Source organism: Chelonia mydas, chromosome 3 (genome assembly GCF_015237465.2).
Source record: "Chelonia mydas isolate rCheMyd1 chromosome 3, rCheMyd1.pri.v2, whole genome shotgun sequence".
Lineage (NCBI taxonomy): Eukaryota > Metazoa > Chordata > Testudines > Cheloniidae > Chelonia > Chelonia mydas.
Genome location: NC_057851.1, coordinates 99,311,643 through 99,329,773, shown reverse-complemented (window position 1 = coordinate 99,329,773; position 18,131 = coordinate 99,311,643). Strand labels below are relative to the sequence as shown.

The window sequence follows — 18,131 nt, the reverse complement described above, 5'->3', positions numbered from 1 at the left end:
ACAAATGGAGGGCATGGACATTTTCTGTCTTTATTTTTAAATCCTTAATCACTTGAGGGATTATCTTCTTGGTGGATGAGTGTCCATTTCCAGTTGACTTCATATTGATTCGGTCCCTCATATTACTTTTAAAGTATTCTTAATGGGCCTGATCCAGAGCTCACTGATGTCAATGGGAATCTTTCCACTAATTTGTGTGGGCTTTGGATCGTACCCTATGAGACACGCTGAATTAGAAAACGGATCTAAGTGACACATTTGTGCTGAAAAAAGTCATTCAGCATCCTTTCAAAGCTTCCTGAAAGGGAATTTTTTTCTTTATTCTCATTTTGCCCTCTCATTAGGTTCTAAAACTTAGCCTTAGCAATGTTTAAGTGCGTGGGGGTTAGGTACATTCTGGTTAAGGTAAAGCTCTGTAGTGATGGAGGAGAGGAGAGTAAGTTTGCAGCCTGAGTTATCTTGCCTATATCCTTAAAGCATGATGTTCTGTCCTAATAGAATATGGTATTTTACTGTATATCCAATTGGAATGGAGATATCCATGTTTTACAACCAAGACCTTTGTACCTAGCTAGCGCAATGGGATTTTCCTGGTTTCATTGCCCTTATTTCAAACAATGTTCAGAAACATAATATGTTCTGAGTACAGAGATGCCACAAAATAGAGATCAGGACACTTTCATTAGATTCTGACTATTACCTACTTTTTCCATTTAGAAATAAATATACATAAGGAGGATAATATTTGGATGAATCAATGTTGTACTTAGCCACAGTAAGCCCATTCTGAGTCAACTGGTTCCTTACATGATATGACCATGACATTGTATTGAAAAAGTTATTTATATTCTGCTCACCCACAAGCATTGAGATGCTTTATGGATATATACTGAAAGTTTGTTGTCAGCAGGCTTTGAAATGAGCTTTTCTGCTTTAAAAACATTTATTTCTTCTGTCTGCAGACAGCTTGGTCGTTCATCAGTGGGACTTAAAACGTTGGGATCATGTATGCAATCATTTAGGAAAGACAAGTTTCCAATCATAACAAACATACATGAAACTATATCAGAGGAACACAGTGCATTTTAGTGCAAGAGGCAGGAAAGCCATTCTCAATCCTATGGACAGTTTTCATGCTTCTGTTCTTACTTCTCATTATTTCAGAATGTGCTAGCACAAATAATGAAGGACAGGCTGGACAGATGCCTGCTGATCCTTCTCCACTGGATGCTCAGCCCATGATTTTACACAATACTGCTATTCTTGATAGATCTCTGACACACCACCTTTTTAAGGTGCTGTTAGGCTGAGAGAACTAGCAAAGTCTTAATAAAAGACTGAGGCGAAAAACAAAGATAGTCTGCCAGTCATCACAAAAGTGTTGCCTCCAGAATATTAAATACTGTACACTGCTGAGTAAATCCCATATGTCTACATATACCCACGAGCCCTGACTGACAGTTGCTTTGTTCATATTCTTAGCTTTTACACCACTTTTATTCTAGGTCTGCCAGGGACTGCTTTCCTACCAAAGGAAGTGAGAGCAATCTCAGTGTTGTGCAAATTTATGCATTGCCACCTTGAGTGGCTGCGAATCCCATACTCCCTCCCTGCCCTAATACACACACAGACACACATTATCCTCCTTACACCAGAGGGCATGCAAGGAGGGATGGGTCTAGAACTGCTCTGTATCTGAAGAGGTGTCCCCTGGGAGCTTCCTTCCTCCTTTGTGGCCCCTTTATGCCTCCGGAACAGCATGAAGGGACAGCAGCACTACAGGGAACTGGACTCATAATTTCTTTTAGTTGCTTCTGTTGAAAGATAGGAAAGACAGAGTTGGGTAATCCTTTGGCACTCACCACATACCTAACTATTTCCTCATATCTAATTTCAACGCTCTATCTTTCCTTGCATTGTGTGTATATTTATTATAATCCAAAAAATACTTGCTATATTCTTCATCAGCTGAGCATTAGGAGTCTGGCAGCTGCACCTTCCACCCTGCCGGCAATGGCAGCACGGCTGAAAACAATTCAGGTCAGGAAATTAAAGCTCTAGCCTCCACTGACAGTCTGAGATCTTACCAACCATATGTAATGAAAATTCAGCTCAGGTTTTGAAACATATTGAACTGCTATAATCAACAAAAAGCTGGCACATAATGTACTTTGAGGTTATTTTTAGATTGAATCTGAGTGGACTTTTGACACCTATTCAGAATGTGCCTTGGCATGCAACGAACTAATTTATCAAAACACTGAAAACGTTTAGACAGTAACTACTTCATTTGCTGGTAAATTTCCTTCCTTCTTGATCTCTCTCTCTCTAAAATGTTGAATTTGGATACCAGACCATAATCATGTGATATGCAGGAGGTGATGTTCTTGGAAAAGAGTTACAACTTATGACCCAGAAAAGAGCTTATCTTTTCCGTGGAAAAGGACAAGTGTGTTCATTGAGATAAAGTCTTAGCTGGAACAATTTCTAACCCTTTAATGAGCTGTAATGATTAAATTAGTACTTTTTTACTGTACACATATTTATAGCAAATACATTAACTGTGCATATGGGTATATATGTTTCATAAAAAGAAGGGCATACATATGCATTACATATATATAATTCACACACACACACATATATATATTTGTATTCTATTTATAATAGTCAGTGTAACAACCATTTCTATTCCCCTTTCAGTTATGTACATTGTTTCCTTTTGCAATAGTTTTCTGTACACACACACACACACATTCACTGAAATTGAATATAGTATATATTCAACTGGTGCAAAGGACGTAAAGGAGAATATGTATTGTCTTTTGTGTATTCTAAACAGCATAAAGGGGTTAACTTTGTAACATTTTATATACAGGTGCAGTATATCTTTATACAGCTAGAGCAATACATGTCATGGTAAATTTAATTGCTGCTATCTTTCCATCTGAGCCATTTCTTAGTACTCAGAGGCGTAATGGGTGGTGATTCGAAATATGCAATCGCTTACACTCAGATATTCAGTTCACAAGTTAGTAGCCGTGTAAGACACACACACACACACAATAAACCCCCACAACTACAGGGGTTAACAGCCCTTCTCACTAATGCCATGGGATCAGGTACACACTGCTATACTACTCATGCCAATAATAAAGGTCTATCCATTTAGCTGTCACTACCCTGCCTTAACGGTTGAAATCCAGCACCCCAGTAAAACAAGAGAACTTGGTCTTTATGCCTCTAAGCCACCTTGGCCTTGAGCTGCAGCTCTGCAAAACATATTGTTTACTTAGTCACTAAGATCCATCATTGAGCCTTCCCTACTCAGGCCTCTGTCTATCAATTTCAAGGCAAAAAAAAAAAAAAAAAAGCGCACAAATAAAGTTAATAAAATGCCCAAAATTCAAAAAAAGCTACACGAAAGTAAAGAAAAACAGATCTCTTTTCGTTCCATAACTAATCATGTCACTCTCATGGATGCCTACAGAAACTTCCTACATGGAGCCCACTCCCAAAGGAGGGTTTAATTAAAGGCCAGCACAGACTTCTTCCTGGTAGCTAATTCCAATTTTATCTTAAAATATAATACTGAAGAACGGGGAATGTCCCTTACAAGAGGCTGTAAGCAGCATAGCAATGGAACTATTGCAAAGCTGGAGGTGCTTCAGTAGGCTTCAAACAAAATCTGGTGGTTTTACAGAGGCTGAGCAACGAACGTGACAGGCCTTAAAATGAGTGGGCTGCTTTAAGTGATACTTCCTCTTTAGCATAGTTAGCTTTGTTATAAGCAGTTACTGCACATAAACTTCTCTCTTGCCACACGGCTTTATTTGTAGGTGATAATGAGGAAGGGCAGTATTGCCCGATGGAAGAACAGAACAGGAAATGCAGAACATCATGTCCAGCAGAACTTTTATTGCATTCCATTCAATTTGACTTTGTCACGAAAGCTTCAGAGCACCGAGTTATGACCTTATCAGTAAGGTTGTCTTAGGTTAATGATTCTGGCAAAATATATTTCCCCCCCTCCAAATTAGGCCCTGATCCTTCAGTAAGAACCACACAGGCAGACCCCTGCACCAGTGTAGAATCCCATTGATGTTGATGGGGCTCTGCATTTGTACATGAACCTGTTCACATGTTTCTCATGACAGGATCTAAGTCTAAGTTTGAGTTCAACAAGACTTTTCCCACTATTTTAAGCCCATTATGTTCCATATGGTGAACAGGTTTTAGAAACAATGCCAATGTGTTTTTCTACCTAAAGGGAAACCTGTGCCAAAATGAGTGTCCTGTTTAAAGTGTGTATATATGGGGGGGAGGGAGGGAGCGAAGAGTATCACAGTGTATCATTCTCCAGATTTCTGCTCTTCTTTTCAGACTCCCTCTAACTGTTTTTATTTTACACTGCCCCTCTTCTTCTGCTTCATTTTCACCCTATTATTTTCTCCCTACCCTTCTCAGCTCCCACTCTTTTTTTCCTGAGCAAAGCAGGAACCCAACAGTACTGTAGTACATGTCAAACTTTGAAACATACATTGTTTGAGTAAGTTCATAATTCAAGAGGTTGAATTCACCCATCCCTGCTTATTACAGCTTCCATTAATTGTGTTGCAGCCGGTCACAGGAAAGCTTTTGGTGTGTGTGCAAAGTCTACTTTATAAATCACAAGTAATGGAGATGAAAGCTTCTAGTGCAGTCTCCTGGAGGAAAATGATTACCGCAGTAAAGTATCATTTTTGCAAGAAAGATTGTGTAATAACAACTTGATGGGATTTTATATTACTGCTGTAACCCAGAGATGAGCAAGAAGGTGCACTGTGTGCATTAATAACGTGTGTGTAGGTGGTACATTTCCCATTGCTTTTGTGAGTTTGAAGCAAGTTTGAGATATAGTCATACAGCACACTCAATACAAACTATCTGACCCTTTGTACAGTTTCATCCCATGTACCATGCATGTGGCATCTAGCATGTAGTATACATTCATATCACATCATGCATGTAGGTGATTTACCCCTCCCCCCATGAATAGTATGTATTGCTTATTAACACAGGGTCAAAATCCTCCATATGGAAAAGGCCAGCACAAGTCAACCACACATGACTTATGTCCCACTTACACCCTCAAAATAGAGCTTATGTGGTGTAAAAGTTTTGTTCTGCCCTTTGGTATGGAGGTAAATTTCACCCCAGAAGCAATAACTGGAATGTGTGCATAGCAATCCTATTTAGCCTGAAACAGCCTTGTATAGGCCTTGGAATGTAGTGTACACTAAGGCTGCACATAGAGAGTGAGTTCCACATTTGGATAAATTTTTGAAGATTGTGGACTAAATCATATTAAAAGATATGAATACAAATAAATTCTGCTGAGCATAATAAAGGTGATGTTTTCTAGGACTCCGTGGAGGGGATAATATTTGCATTCCTTTTTAGCTCTCAGGGCAGTTTTGAATTGAATATGAATAATCCAAACATTACAAGCTCTGCTTAGCTAGTGAAAAAAAAAAAGTGGCTGTGTTCCCCACCCCCAAAAGAAATAATTACAAAAATTACCTATGGGGTTTCTGACCCTTGGGGAGCGTGCTGAGCCTCCAGACTCTTTTGGTGACGTTAGTGGCTTGAACAGAAATTATTTTTAAAAAATTGTTTAGAAGCTCTGATGCCAATCTCTCCAGCCAGGTCTTAATGGCTCCCAGCAGCCTCACTAAGTCATAAAAATAGTGGACCAGGCTAGGACATTTACACTGGGGCAGGGAGAAATCATCTGAAATGGGAATAGGGCACCTCCTTCCCCAATTATTATTCTAGACTCTCTCTCTCTGTGGTCAGCTACTACAAGCCATTATTTGGAGGTAAATAATTAAAGAATCATTGGGCCAGAGAAAAAAAGTGCTGTAGCCTGCTGGTTAGGGAACCTTCCTCAGAGGTGGAAGACCCTGGTGCCCAACCCCAGTGCTCCAATCACTCTTTCATTATTGATCTACAGTGGAAACAATTTATTGAGAAGGAGAAACTGAGGGAGCCCCTACAACAGAACATCCCATAACTCAGTGGTTAGCAAATGTTCCTAGGACACCCCTTATCAATCCTTTCTTCCCCGCTGGCACACAGGGGGAACTGAACCTGGGTCTCCCACATCTCTTGGCTAAAAGTTATAAAACAGGTGGTGGCACCTCCTCCTCCAGCCATTTTGTGTGGAATGAGGCAGCTGCTTAACTCATTCTCACAAGAAATGCCTTCGGTGACTAAGCCACCTGCCTCCAGAAGAGACATTCCCATTCATGGATCACTAGCAGAGCGAGGCACCTCCTTACAGCCTGGACTTAGGTGCCTATCACTGTGAGGGAGCAGGCCTTAGCATACATCCCTCTCATCAGCATCTCCCATTGGTTAGCTTAGGCAGCTCCCCACTTAACGTGCTGGCTTTTGTGAATTGCATTCTGTGGCACCAGGCTCTCTCCAGGCATTGGCTAGGGAGCCGAGGTGCTTAACACTGGTGAATTGCAGTGTTGTTCCAGTGAATGCCTAAGCACCTAAAAGTTAGGGTTCAGAGTAGCAGCCGTGTTAGTCTGTATTCGCAAAAAGAAAAGGAGGACTTGTGGCACCTTAGAGACTAACCAATTTATTTGAGCATAAGCTTTCGTGAGCTACAGCTCACTTCATCGGATGCATTCATGCCATGCTCAGTGTCACATTGCCTAAATCCCTTTGTGACTCTAGCCCATAGTGACAAACATGATGAAATGTTTTTATTCTGATGTGGCAGTATTTTGTAGTCACTTTGCACTGGTGTAGATGGCTACACAGGATTCAGGGAAAGAGAATCAGGCCCATCATTTTATGTATAAAACATTAACAAGAGAAGCACAAACATGCATATTCATTCCAGTGCAAATAATTAACTAGCAGCACAGCTTACAGAAGTTTCAACAAGAAATAGCCCAAAGAGAACTTTAGAGGCTATTTTTTCAAATATTTAATATTGGAGTGTGCTTTGCACTAAAAAAAGATAAGAAATCACCAAGAAATTGTAGGTGTGGCTGCAAAATGATTTGGTTATTACCCTACCCTCACACACTCACAAACAGAACAACAAGTGATTTTGATTCTAACTGTGGTTAATGGAACAAACTTAAAGTCCCAAAGTAGAAAGACTATAAGGTTACCAGTCTCTTTAAAAAGTTTGAGAAATATGTACACCTTGAAGTTTTGTATCTTTAATTTCCTGGCTGCTTGCCATCTCAGATTATCTTTTATCTGTCCCACATGGGGTTCCTTGACACTGAAACTGACTGCATTAACAAAGCCATTCCATACTGATGTTGTCCTGAGTGACAAGGGCCCAGCTAGTAAAATCCAGTTTGTCAGTCAAAAAGAAGTAGACAGCGTTCAGGCTTTTAATTGTTACAGAGCTTTAGACTGTGAAAAATTAATCCACCACGTCTAAATAAAGCAGTGATTTCTCCTAACCTGCATTTCCCATTGCCACTCTACAAGTAGAAATATAGAGCCAACCTGATCATTCTTTACAGATGCAAGTTGAGGTAGAGAATAAATCCAAGTCTGGGATCAAATACAATTACAGCTATGCCTGCAAGATAGGGAGTTTATAACTTGCCCTTAAAAATGTGCTGCTAGCTGAAATCTGGCACATAAATTCTCAGGCCAGGAGTACATTAAAAAAAATTAAACATCCATTTGGCTCTTTTAAAATGATAAAACTGTCAACAACTGACTGCCTTTTTAACTACTTCCTAATGCAGGTTGCATGTTTTTTTCTATATTAAAAAATAAGCAAAGCAGCTGAGATTTTGAAACATCTACGAATAGAATACGTCTTGTTTCTAAGGATTATCAGTCTAAACATGTTACCAATGGAATCACAATGTGCAAACATATGTCTTATGAATCTTCAAATGAGCCATAATACATATGAAAGATGACCTGCACGTGTGGAAAAATTGGACTTGTGCCTCCTTTTGTGTTTTTATGATGAAAAACCTGAAATGGATTAACTTGCTCTAATAAACCAAAATATCCTTAAATGTATTAAGGAATAATAATGAAGAATGCACCCAACAGTTCAAATCCACATTCAGATCGTACAAAGAAAGTCCAAAAGAGCGTTACCCTCTATCAAGTAACACACAATATATGAAATGCAGAGACTGTTTTTGTTACCTCTGCTTGCCAAGCTCTTTGTTAGCTGTGACTGGCAAGAAGGTTGTGTCCCTTTCTCTTGGCTACGGACCTCTCTGATTATCTGTCACCTTGAGGTTAGATTTCTGCAACGTGCTCTGTGTGGAATTAAACCTTCAAACCATTTGGAAACTAGAGCTAGTGCAGAGCACAATGGCTCAGCTTTCTTGCCAGGAGCACATGAATTCTGTGCTGCCAGACAGCTGATTACAGGGTGAAGTCCAAAGGGCTGGTTTTAACCTATAAAAGCCAAAATGAACTGCTTGAGAAACTGCGTCGTTCCCCATGTGCTACTATTACAATCATCCATCCTGTTCCCATTAACAGACACCTCCTTACTTAGAAGAGGATGGGGGAGGGAGTAGGACATTCTTGGTCCTTGGCCTTATAATTCAACCACTTGTCTCATTAGTTTGCCAGAGGCTAGGTTCAGAACACACTGACAGAGTCAGCTGTGAAGAGTCCACATCTATAAAATGGGGATAATGATACTGGCCTCCTTTGTAAAGCACTTTGAGATCTACTGATGAAAAGTCCTGTATAACAAGAAGGTATTATTATTCTGTTTCTCCAGGTTTACCCTGGTAGGAGGGTTGCATGGAGGATAGAGTGGGTTGTTGGGAATCCACCTTGGAACTACAAAGCGCGTTTCCTTAGGCGGTCTACTCCTTGTATAGTCGATTTGATATGGTTTAATTTTTGTATTTGAAAACTGAGACCAGAGGATTGGCTCATCTGAAAAACCTCTCAGAAATGGCCTGATGCAATGCCCACTGAAATCAATGGTGATAATCCCACTGACTGTACCTGTTGCAGGTACTGGGATGAGTGGGCCTAGGCCAGAAGTGGGCAAACTATGGCCCGTGGGCCACATCCAGCCCTCAGGACCCTCCTGCCCGGCCCCTGAGCTCCTGGCCCGGGAGGCTAGCCCCTGGCCCCTCCCCTACTGTTCCCCCTCCCCCGCAGCCTCAGCTCATGGTGCCACCGGCGCAATGCTCTGGGCAGTTGGGCGGCGAGCTCCTGGGGCAGCTCAGCTGCAGAGCCGGGGCCTTACCCGGTGCTCTGTGCTGTGCGGTGGCATGGCTGGCTCCAGCTGGGCGGCGCAGTTGTAGCACCGCCAGCCACTGGTGCTCTAGACAGCGTGGTAAGGGGTCAGGCAGCAGGGAGGGTTGGATAGAGGGTGGGGGAGTTCAGGGTGGTGGTCAGGGGGCAGGGGTGTGAATAGGGGTTGGGGCGGTCAGAGGGCAGGGAACTGGGGGGTTGAATGAGGGCAGGGGTCTCGGGGGGGCTGTCAGAGAACAGGGGGGTTGGATGGGGCAGTAGTCTGGGGGGGGGGGCGGATACGGAGCTGGGGCCGGGCCATGCCTGGCTGTTTGGGGAGGCAGAGCCTCCCTTAATAGCCCTCTATACAATTTCCAAAACCTGATGTGGCCCTCAGGCCAAAAAGTTTGCTTGCCCCTGGCTTAGGCTCACTTAGAACTAAACACCCACCCCCTCACCCCAGGGGGAAGAACCACTGAACTCAGACCACAAATGAATTATTGAGGCAACAAATAATAAAACAGGAATGAGAGTGAGATCAAAGGTTAAAAATCCGGGAACCAGAAGGGGACACTAAGCAGAGAACCCTCGACAGTGCTCACTACTCCTCAAAGGCAGCTAAGGAGTCAGTGGACACTGCCCAGAGGAACTCTTCTTGGAGATGTGATTTGACCAGGAACTGGAAATAGGCCCCACAGTCACAGAATACCCCTCCCCTGTCCATCTTCCTCCTCCTCGTGTGATGGATGGCCACCTTGGCCAGCACCAGGAGGAGGTTGACAAGGATGTCTCGTCTTGACCTTGTGGGGACATGGGTGGGATGTGCAAAGACAAACATGTGAGGGGAAAAGTGTAGCCAGCTCCTCAGTAAGAGGTTCTGGAGGCATTAGAAGAGTGGCTGCAGCCTGACACACTCTACAGAGACATGTGCCAGGGTTTCCCTCTTGCTGCAGAAGGAACAGGTGTCTGGGGATTCTGTGAACCATGCCAGGTACATGCCCATGCTCATGGCTCCATGGAGGAACTGCCAGCTGAAATCCCCTGTGGGTCATGGAACCAGAGTGGAAAACAGACTGGCCGACTGGGGCTCCCTGCCCTCTGCAGATGGCAGTAAGTTCCGCAACTTGGTGCTGGAGTGGGACACAAGGGCAAGGAAGTGGATGGTATGAAGATGTACAGATGTTCTCTGGTGTGGTTCAAAGATGGAATGGCTGGATGGCATTCAGTCTACTCAAGTTGTGTGTCAGGGGCAGTGGGGAGGCTCTGGGGGCAGGGGCCTGATGATGTGCTGCAGTTCCATTGATTGCAATGGGCCTTGGACTGGGTCCTAACAAGTATAGATGTAAAGTATTATTGTTCAAATTCAAAAGCAAAAAAAGGAAATACTTTTTCTCAGAACATACAATTAGACTGTGGAACTCATTGCCACAGGATGTTGTTGAGGCCAAGAATTTAGCAAGATTCAGAAAGCGATGGGACATTCATTTGGCTATCAAGAATATGAAGCATTAGAATAATGAATGCTAACAAAATTTTGGAAGGCATATCAAACCTTAGGCTTCAAAACTTAAGCCAATCTCTTATTCTTTAAGATCAGGATGAGGGGGCGAAGATTATCCCACATCTGCTGACTGTGGGGCTCTTGCGTCTTCCTCAAAAACTTCTGGTATTGGCCACCGTCAAAGACAGGATATTGGACTAGATGGACTTTGGGTCTGGTCAGGTGTGTCAATTCCTATGTGTGATGGGTTGGATCACAGAAACCCCCTGGGGGCTGCCAACTGATGTGCCAAGACTACTTCTGCCTCTGCTTTCTTGCCCTGGCAGCTTAGGACTTCAGTGCCCTGCCTGGTTTGAGCCAGACCCGCTAGGCTGCTGCAAACCTAGACCCAGGTCTGAACCATGTCCCCTAACAGCTGTAGGCTTAAACTGAAAGCAGCTTAAGAAGTGTTCCTGTCTTTAATAAAGCTTATACAGGGTAAACTCATAAACTGTTCGTCCTCTATAACACTGATAGAGGTATGCACAGCTGTTCCCCCCACCCCAGGTATTAATACAGACTCTGGGTTAATTAATAAGTAAAAAGTAATTTTATTAAATACCAGAAAAGTAGGATTCAAGTGGTTCCAAGTAATAGCAGACAGAACAAAGTGAATTGCCAAACAAAATAAAATAAAACACACAAGCCTATGCCTAATACAGCAAGAAAACTGAATACAGATAAAACCTCACCCTCAGAGGTATTCCAGTACACTTCCTTTTACAGACTAGTCTCCTTCTAGTGTGGGTCCAGCAATCACTCGCACCCCCTGTAGTTACTGTCCTTTGTTCCAGTTTCTTTCAGGTATCCTTGGGGATGGAGAGGCTATCACTTGAGCCAGCTGAAGACAAAATGGAGGGGTCTCCCACGGGTTTAAACAGACTTTCTCTTGTGGGTGGATATCCCTCCCTCCCCTTGTGTAGAATTCCAGCTACAAGATGGCGTTTTGGAGTCACATGGGCAAGTCACATGTCCTGCATGACTCAGAATTTACAGGTAGCAGCCATGGTTCACATGCTACCTTGAACGTCCTCATGTAGACTTCTTATGTGGATGGGAGCCTTCCAAGATCCATTGTCCATTAAGTGCTTCTTGATTGGGCACTTAACTTGCAAATTCCTCTCTAAAGAAGCTGACCAAATGCCTTACTAAGGCTATTTAAAATCAAACAAGTATACAGCCAATATTCATGACTTTGAATACAATGACACATGCATACAAATAGGATGAATATATTCAGTAGATCATAACCTTTACATAGATATGTTACATGGCATATGTAGCATAAAACATATTCCAGTTATGTCATATATACATTCATAAGCATATTTCCATAAAGCCTTATGGGGTGCACCATCACACTATGTTCCTATTAATGAATTAATTATAATTTTTCATTTAGATAGGGCATTAATGGCATGTAGTCATAGTAAATTGCAGCTTATTACTCTAGGTGAGTAAACCCAGAGAAGCTGAGATTCAATTAGTGTCTGTATGGTTTTATTGACATAAACTCCAGCCTGTGTCCCAAAGACAAGCTCTTCTGGATTACTGCTGGGAAATTGTTGTCCCTCTCCTATTTTTCATGCTCCAGACATGGGCTTCTAGAACATGAGATTTTTCTGGGACAGCTACAGTGAAGCATGTGGGTCTCAACTCCATAGTACCGTATATGATGTTTGTGACACAATGCAAACATCTGTTATTGTTAACTGTCATTACTACTTGTTATTAAACCTACATAGTACCAGAGATTTACACAACTTTCTGCAAAAACAGAGTAGGCCATATTGCCTATCCTGAAAAGCAATTCATAGCATTCAGCTCCTTAAACACTGTTGATTTGGACAGATTCTGATTCCTGCCTGAGCCATTTGCCCAATTTTATTTAATTGGTACAGGGTTGTGTAGAAATCTTTACAGCTTTGTGCATCCAGATGCTGAAGTTCTTACTCAGTCCTTATTCAGGCAAATTTGCATCAATGTCTAGGTAAGGAATGAGTAGATATTGGGAAAGGACTTCATGCTTTGGCTTCTGATGAATCAAGAAGTACCCTCTTTTTTATAGACTTCTTACACACCACCAACCCTGTAAAAATGTAAGGTTTCAGAGTAACAGCCGTGTTAGTCTGTATTCGCAAAAAGAAAAGGAGTACTTGTGGCACCTTAGAGACTAAATTTGATTATCATACACATTGTAAGGAGAGTGATCACTTTAGATAAGCTATTACCAGCAGGAGAGTGGGGTGGGGGGAGAGAAAACCTTTTGTAGTGGTAAACACCCATTTTTTCATGGTTTGTATGTATAAGAACATCTTCTGTATTTTCCACAGTATGCATCCGATGAAGTGAGCTGTAGCTCACAAAAGCGTATGCTCAAATAAATTGGTTAGTCTCTAAGGTGCCACAAGTACTCCTTTTCTTTTTTAAAAATATAAGTTTACTCAGACTGAATGTTCAGCATTTGAAATTTGTATTCAGTTTAGGTTCTTATACTTCACTTCTCACCCTAGTACCTGAGCTTACCCAAAATGATGAGCAATGCCCTGTACTAATGAAGACTTCTCCTTTCCAGACTAAACAAACCCAGTTTTTTCAATCTTCCCTCAAACATGACCTATGAGGGAAGATTGAAAAAATTGGGTTTGTTTAGTCTGGAGAAGAGAAGACAGAGGGGACATGATAACAGTTTTCAAGTACATAAAAGGTTGTTACAAGGAGGAGGGAGAAAAATTGTTCTTAACCTCTGAAGATAGGACAAGACACAATGGGCTTAAATTGCAGCAAGGGCAATTTAGGTTGGACATTAGGAAGAACTTCCTAATTGTCAGAGTGGTAAAGCACTGGAATAATTTGCCTAGGGAGGTTGTGGAATCTCCATCATTGGGGATTTTTAAGAGCAGATTGGACAAACACTGGTCAGGGATGGTCTAGATAATACTTAGTCCTGCCTTGAGTGCAGGGGACTGGACTAGATGACCTGTCGAGGTCCCTTCCAGTTCTATGATTCTATGACAAATCTAAGCACTGAATGAATTAATGAGAGACGACCCTCAAAATGCTTGAGACTGTTTGGATAAACACCCATAAATTTGGAAGCTTCTCCAAGCTATCTGATCCCCTTGTGGAAAACTTACAGCTTGTCGAGAGGTTTTTAATACTTCCTGCTTGTAGTCCATCCAGATCACAGCCATTTCTCATGGGGTGTCAGTGAACATAACATGGAAGCATCTAGATGTGTGTAAATTAAAAATAAGGAAAAAATGAAAGTTAGCCTACCTTTTTCAACCCTTATACAACACACAGTTTTGGGTGAAGGTTTGGTGGGTTTCCAAACCAGTTAACTCATATCCAGAATAAACATTCATTGTCATATTACACAACCATGAGAAATGGGACTTATAAGATGTGATGGGAACCTTATAGGCCATTAAGTATGCTGGTGAGAGTTGCTCTCTGTAAGAGAGATTATTTCACAGTTGACAAAGTGTCTTCCTGAGCACCTCCACAAAGTTGAGATTACCTGATACAGATCTTGGAGTAGAATGTCTCAGGGTAGGCATGTTCAGCAGAGGTCTCTTGAGTCCCAAATTCTCTTCCTCCCCTGGTTTGACAGAGCCTGAGTCTGTTGACCTTCAGGACACATGAACTGCCTGACTGTTTGCTCAGGCTTTTAGCTGAGAGTTTCTTATAACTGCTGGGAGAAATGGTGGCTTATGTTTAGAACTCTGTTATTGACTCTATAACATTCAGCTTGCTATTGGTGAACTAATTTTGTAGAGTTTTAAGAAATTTTTCTGCCTGTAATTCCAGAGATAAGTGTGATGGGCACCTTAAATAAATATATTACATTAAATGAATCTTTTTTTAATTGCTCACCCTCCCTTATTTCTTCTGTTCCTCTTAGGTGCTCAGCTTTTTACTGGCAAAGCCTGTCCTGAAGTAGCTTCCTTCTGCATCCCGTCTCCATTTTGTGAGCAGTCACTGTCTCCTACTGCTGTTTCAGCACAGCAGGCAGGCCAGCTGCAAGGACAATGAGGACATGGATTCATTGGCAGGGGGTATGTTCTGCAGTGGTGCAGATGGCTTGGCTCTTAAATGTATGGGACAGTCACAACAGGCTCATGGTGTGAGACCTCCCCCACCCCATGCTTCTCTTGCAATCTAATGAGCAAAGCAATTAGTGAGTCATTGTTTATTCACACAGATTAACTGTGAAGAGTGAGGAAATTTAGGTAATAGGTTGCATATTCCCATTCTCTTTCCCATATTCAGGGTATGTTGATATTTTCTCATATTATTTATCATGATTTAGCAGTGCGGATGAAACTACATACAAACCCCAGAGACACATATTGGAGAATGGGCATTAGCTAGCACACATTTTAAGAGATAAACTAAGTATAGGTGAAAAGAGAAAAGGAGGACTTGTGGCACCTTAGAGACTAACAAATTTATTTGAGCACAAGCTTTCGTGAGCTACAGCTCACTTCATCGGATGCATTCAGTGGAAAATAAAAAAAGTATCGATGGAGCAAATGGAGCCATTTGAACTACATGAAGTAGTGCTCACATGGTGTCAAATTTCAAAGGGGTGCTGCACCTGTAAAGCACTGTCTAAATCATGGTAAATTTAAAGTCAGAAGCAACAGTTTATGTCCACACTATAAGATGCATTATGAAATTGTCTTTGAGTCTTGTAGGGAGGTAACCAAACATGGTCCTGAAGCGTTGTTAGTATTCTGTTGCTCAGCAATCAAATTGCTTGTGAAACAGAAAACAGAGCGGTTGTTTTAGATTTAATGCTAGGAGGACAGTACTTACGTTATCTAACAATATACAGTGGAGAGTGGTGTAATGCAAAATAGAACTGAGCTCTTCGTGTCTTCACCTTAATAGATGAAGTTACAAAACAAATACAACATATGTTGAATTTTAGACCAAATCAGGTTGTACTCAGGCAAAACCCTCATTAACATCAATGAGCTTTAGAATTTGGCCTTTCCTTTGCATATAACTTGATCTAGCTAAAATGCAGCTTTCTAGACACCAATGCTAAATAATCCATGTCAGAGGAAGGAAAAATCATTGTAGTGTTATTGTTATTGCTATTTTTGTTTGTTTGGCTGGGTGGTGGAGGAAATAAAAAGCCAGGTGGCAGAGAGAACACAAAACTATACTCAAAGATTTGCTATCACAGCAAGTAAACAAACAGTGTTATCTAAAGCAGCTGCTTGGACAGAGGATTCCCTTAGTCTGTTAATTCACTTTGAATAAGTCATTAGCTAACATTTTTCCTGGGGTGGTGATCACAGGGGGTGCTCCCCGCCAACAATGTCCCTGAATTGAAATGAAAACCACCCTGATGTTTTATAGTTATCAGTAAGTATAAATGACTCACTAATCCTATAATACTTCCATTCGCAATGGGACTCAGGTCTAACTGGGAGTGACTTAATCCTCCTTGTTTAAAGGGGCCATGCCCTTTTAGTCTATTCCCTCGGTTGTTGTTTTTTGTGGGGCAGGGGGGAGGGGGGTTAAACAAGCAAAACAAGACAGAGCCAGTGGGGAAGTGAAGCAAGCACCTAGATCTCTCTTAGCCTGCTTAGGAACACACTGTTTCATTTGGTCAAAGATGGTTGACTAAAATCTACTGCTCCCAATGTGACGCTGCATCCATAACTCAAAGAAACTTTATTGATCGGGTGGGGAAGGCTGGAGTAGTGATCAGGCTTCTGATAATTAAGGAAAATTTTGCATCTAATTCAGCAAAGAAAATGTCCTTTAAATGTGTATTGGGTCAAGGAAGTACCATTCAGACATGTCACCTGTGTTTTAGTCTAGTAGCCAATAAATAATGACGAATAATTAATGGGGATATCATGTGTGTGTGTGTGTGTGTGTGTGACTGAAGTTCATTCAGTGCAGGAGAGAGAGGAGTATTCAAAGCAGTCTGGGCTTTACCACTCTGGCCCTATCACAGATGGAAAAAAAAAAAGGATAAATAAATAATGAGGTTGTCTTAGTGAATCAAGACTCTGAAGGAATTAATTTGATTTAGGTTGTGGGCCTATACACACAGGCAAATGGAGCATGTTGGGTGAAGCTCATCCTGATTGTCTACTAAAACTGGTTTCTTTTGCCTGTGCAGATGGAAGCAAACTGGGTTTCAACCATGTTACTGAAGCATGTAAACATCATGGTTAGCCCTGTAAACATCAGGAGAGAAATTCACTCAGGGTTTGCTTCCAACATAAACCCAGGCAGACGTCCCTGAGATGGAAATTATGCCAGAAGAGCCTGGAATGGTACAGAAACACAACTTCCCTTGTACCACAGTGGGCCAGGGAAGTCCCAAAGGTGGGTGGCACTGCTGGAAAAAGGGCTTAACCAGGATGGCTACGGGACCATTGATTCAGAATATCCCCTCATCAGCCTCTGCCAGTGGGGCTTCCATGGAGCTCCAGCCATAACCTGTAGAAATCCTGAGAGAAGATGCTAGCAGTAAGAACATATGGCCCTGTTTGGGTGACTATTGGGTGAATGTGCCCAGAATGCAAGGACGTGACATTTAGACCATTTCCCTGCATGAGCACTAATGAACCTGGTACCAGATTTGTAACACAATATGGCAGCATGGTTGTCATAAATATAAAGGGAAGGGTAACCACCTTTCTCTATACAGTGCTGTAAAATCTCTCCTGGACAGAGGCAAAATCCTTTCACCTGTAAAGGGTTAAGAAGCTAAGGTAACCCCACTGGCACCTGACCCAAAATGGCCAATGAGGGGACAAGATTCTTTCAAATCTGGGGGGGTGGGGGTGGAACAAAGGGTTTGTCTGTCTGTGTGATGCTTTTGCCGGGATCAGATCAGGAATGCAAGCCTTACAACTCCTGTAAAGTTAGTAAGTAATCTAGCTAGAAAATGTGTTAGATTTTCTTTTGTTTAATGGCTTGTAAAATAAGCTGTGCTGGAGGGAATGTATATTCCTGTTTTTGTGTCTTTTTGTAACTTAAGTTTTGCCTAGAGGGATTCTCTGTGTTTTGAATCTGATAACCCTGTAAAGTATTTACCATCCTGATTTTACAGAGGTGATTATTTTACCTTTTCTTTAATTAAAATTCTTCTTTTAAGAACCTGATTGACTGTTCATTGTTCTTAACATCCAAGGGTTTGGGTCTGTGTTCACCTGTACCAACTGGTGAGGATTATTATTAAGCCTTCCCCAGGAAAGGGGGTGTAGGGCTTGGGGGGATATTTTGGGGGAAGACGTCTCCAAGTGGTCTCTTTCCCTGTCCTTTGTTTAAAACGCTTGGTGGTGACAGCATAGGGTTCAAGGAC

At 41.9% G+C, this 18,131-nt stretch overlaps 2 long non-coding RNA genes across 3 annotated transcripts in view; both read right to left on the bottom strand.

Annotated features, from left to right (window-relative positions):
• The window catches only part of LOC119565787, a 58,202-nt gene extending 49,817 nt beyond the window's left edge, over positions 1-8,385 (bottom strand). For both annotated transcript variants that reach the window (XR_005224712.2, XR_005224711.2), the window contains exon 1: positions 8,191-8,385. This is a non-coding gene — a long non-coding RNA (uncharacterized LOC119565787). The remainder of the gene's footprint in view (positions 1-8,190) is intronic.
• Positions 8,386-12,004: 3,619 nt separating this feature from the next.
• LOC114019092 overlaps positions 12,005-18,131 on the bottom strand; it is a 169,176-nt gene continuing 163,049 nt past the window's right edge. Inside the window, exons 7-10 of the long non-coding RNA XR_005224706.2 lie at positions 14,669-14,812; positions 14,313-14,486; positions 13,927-14,020; positions 12,005-12,878 (exon numbers count right to left, since the gene is read on the bottom strand). This is a non-coding gene — a long non-coding RNA (uncharacterized LOC114019092). The remainder of the gene's footprint in view (positions 12,879-13,926; positions 14,021-14,312; positions 14,487-14,668; positions 14,813-18,131) is intronic.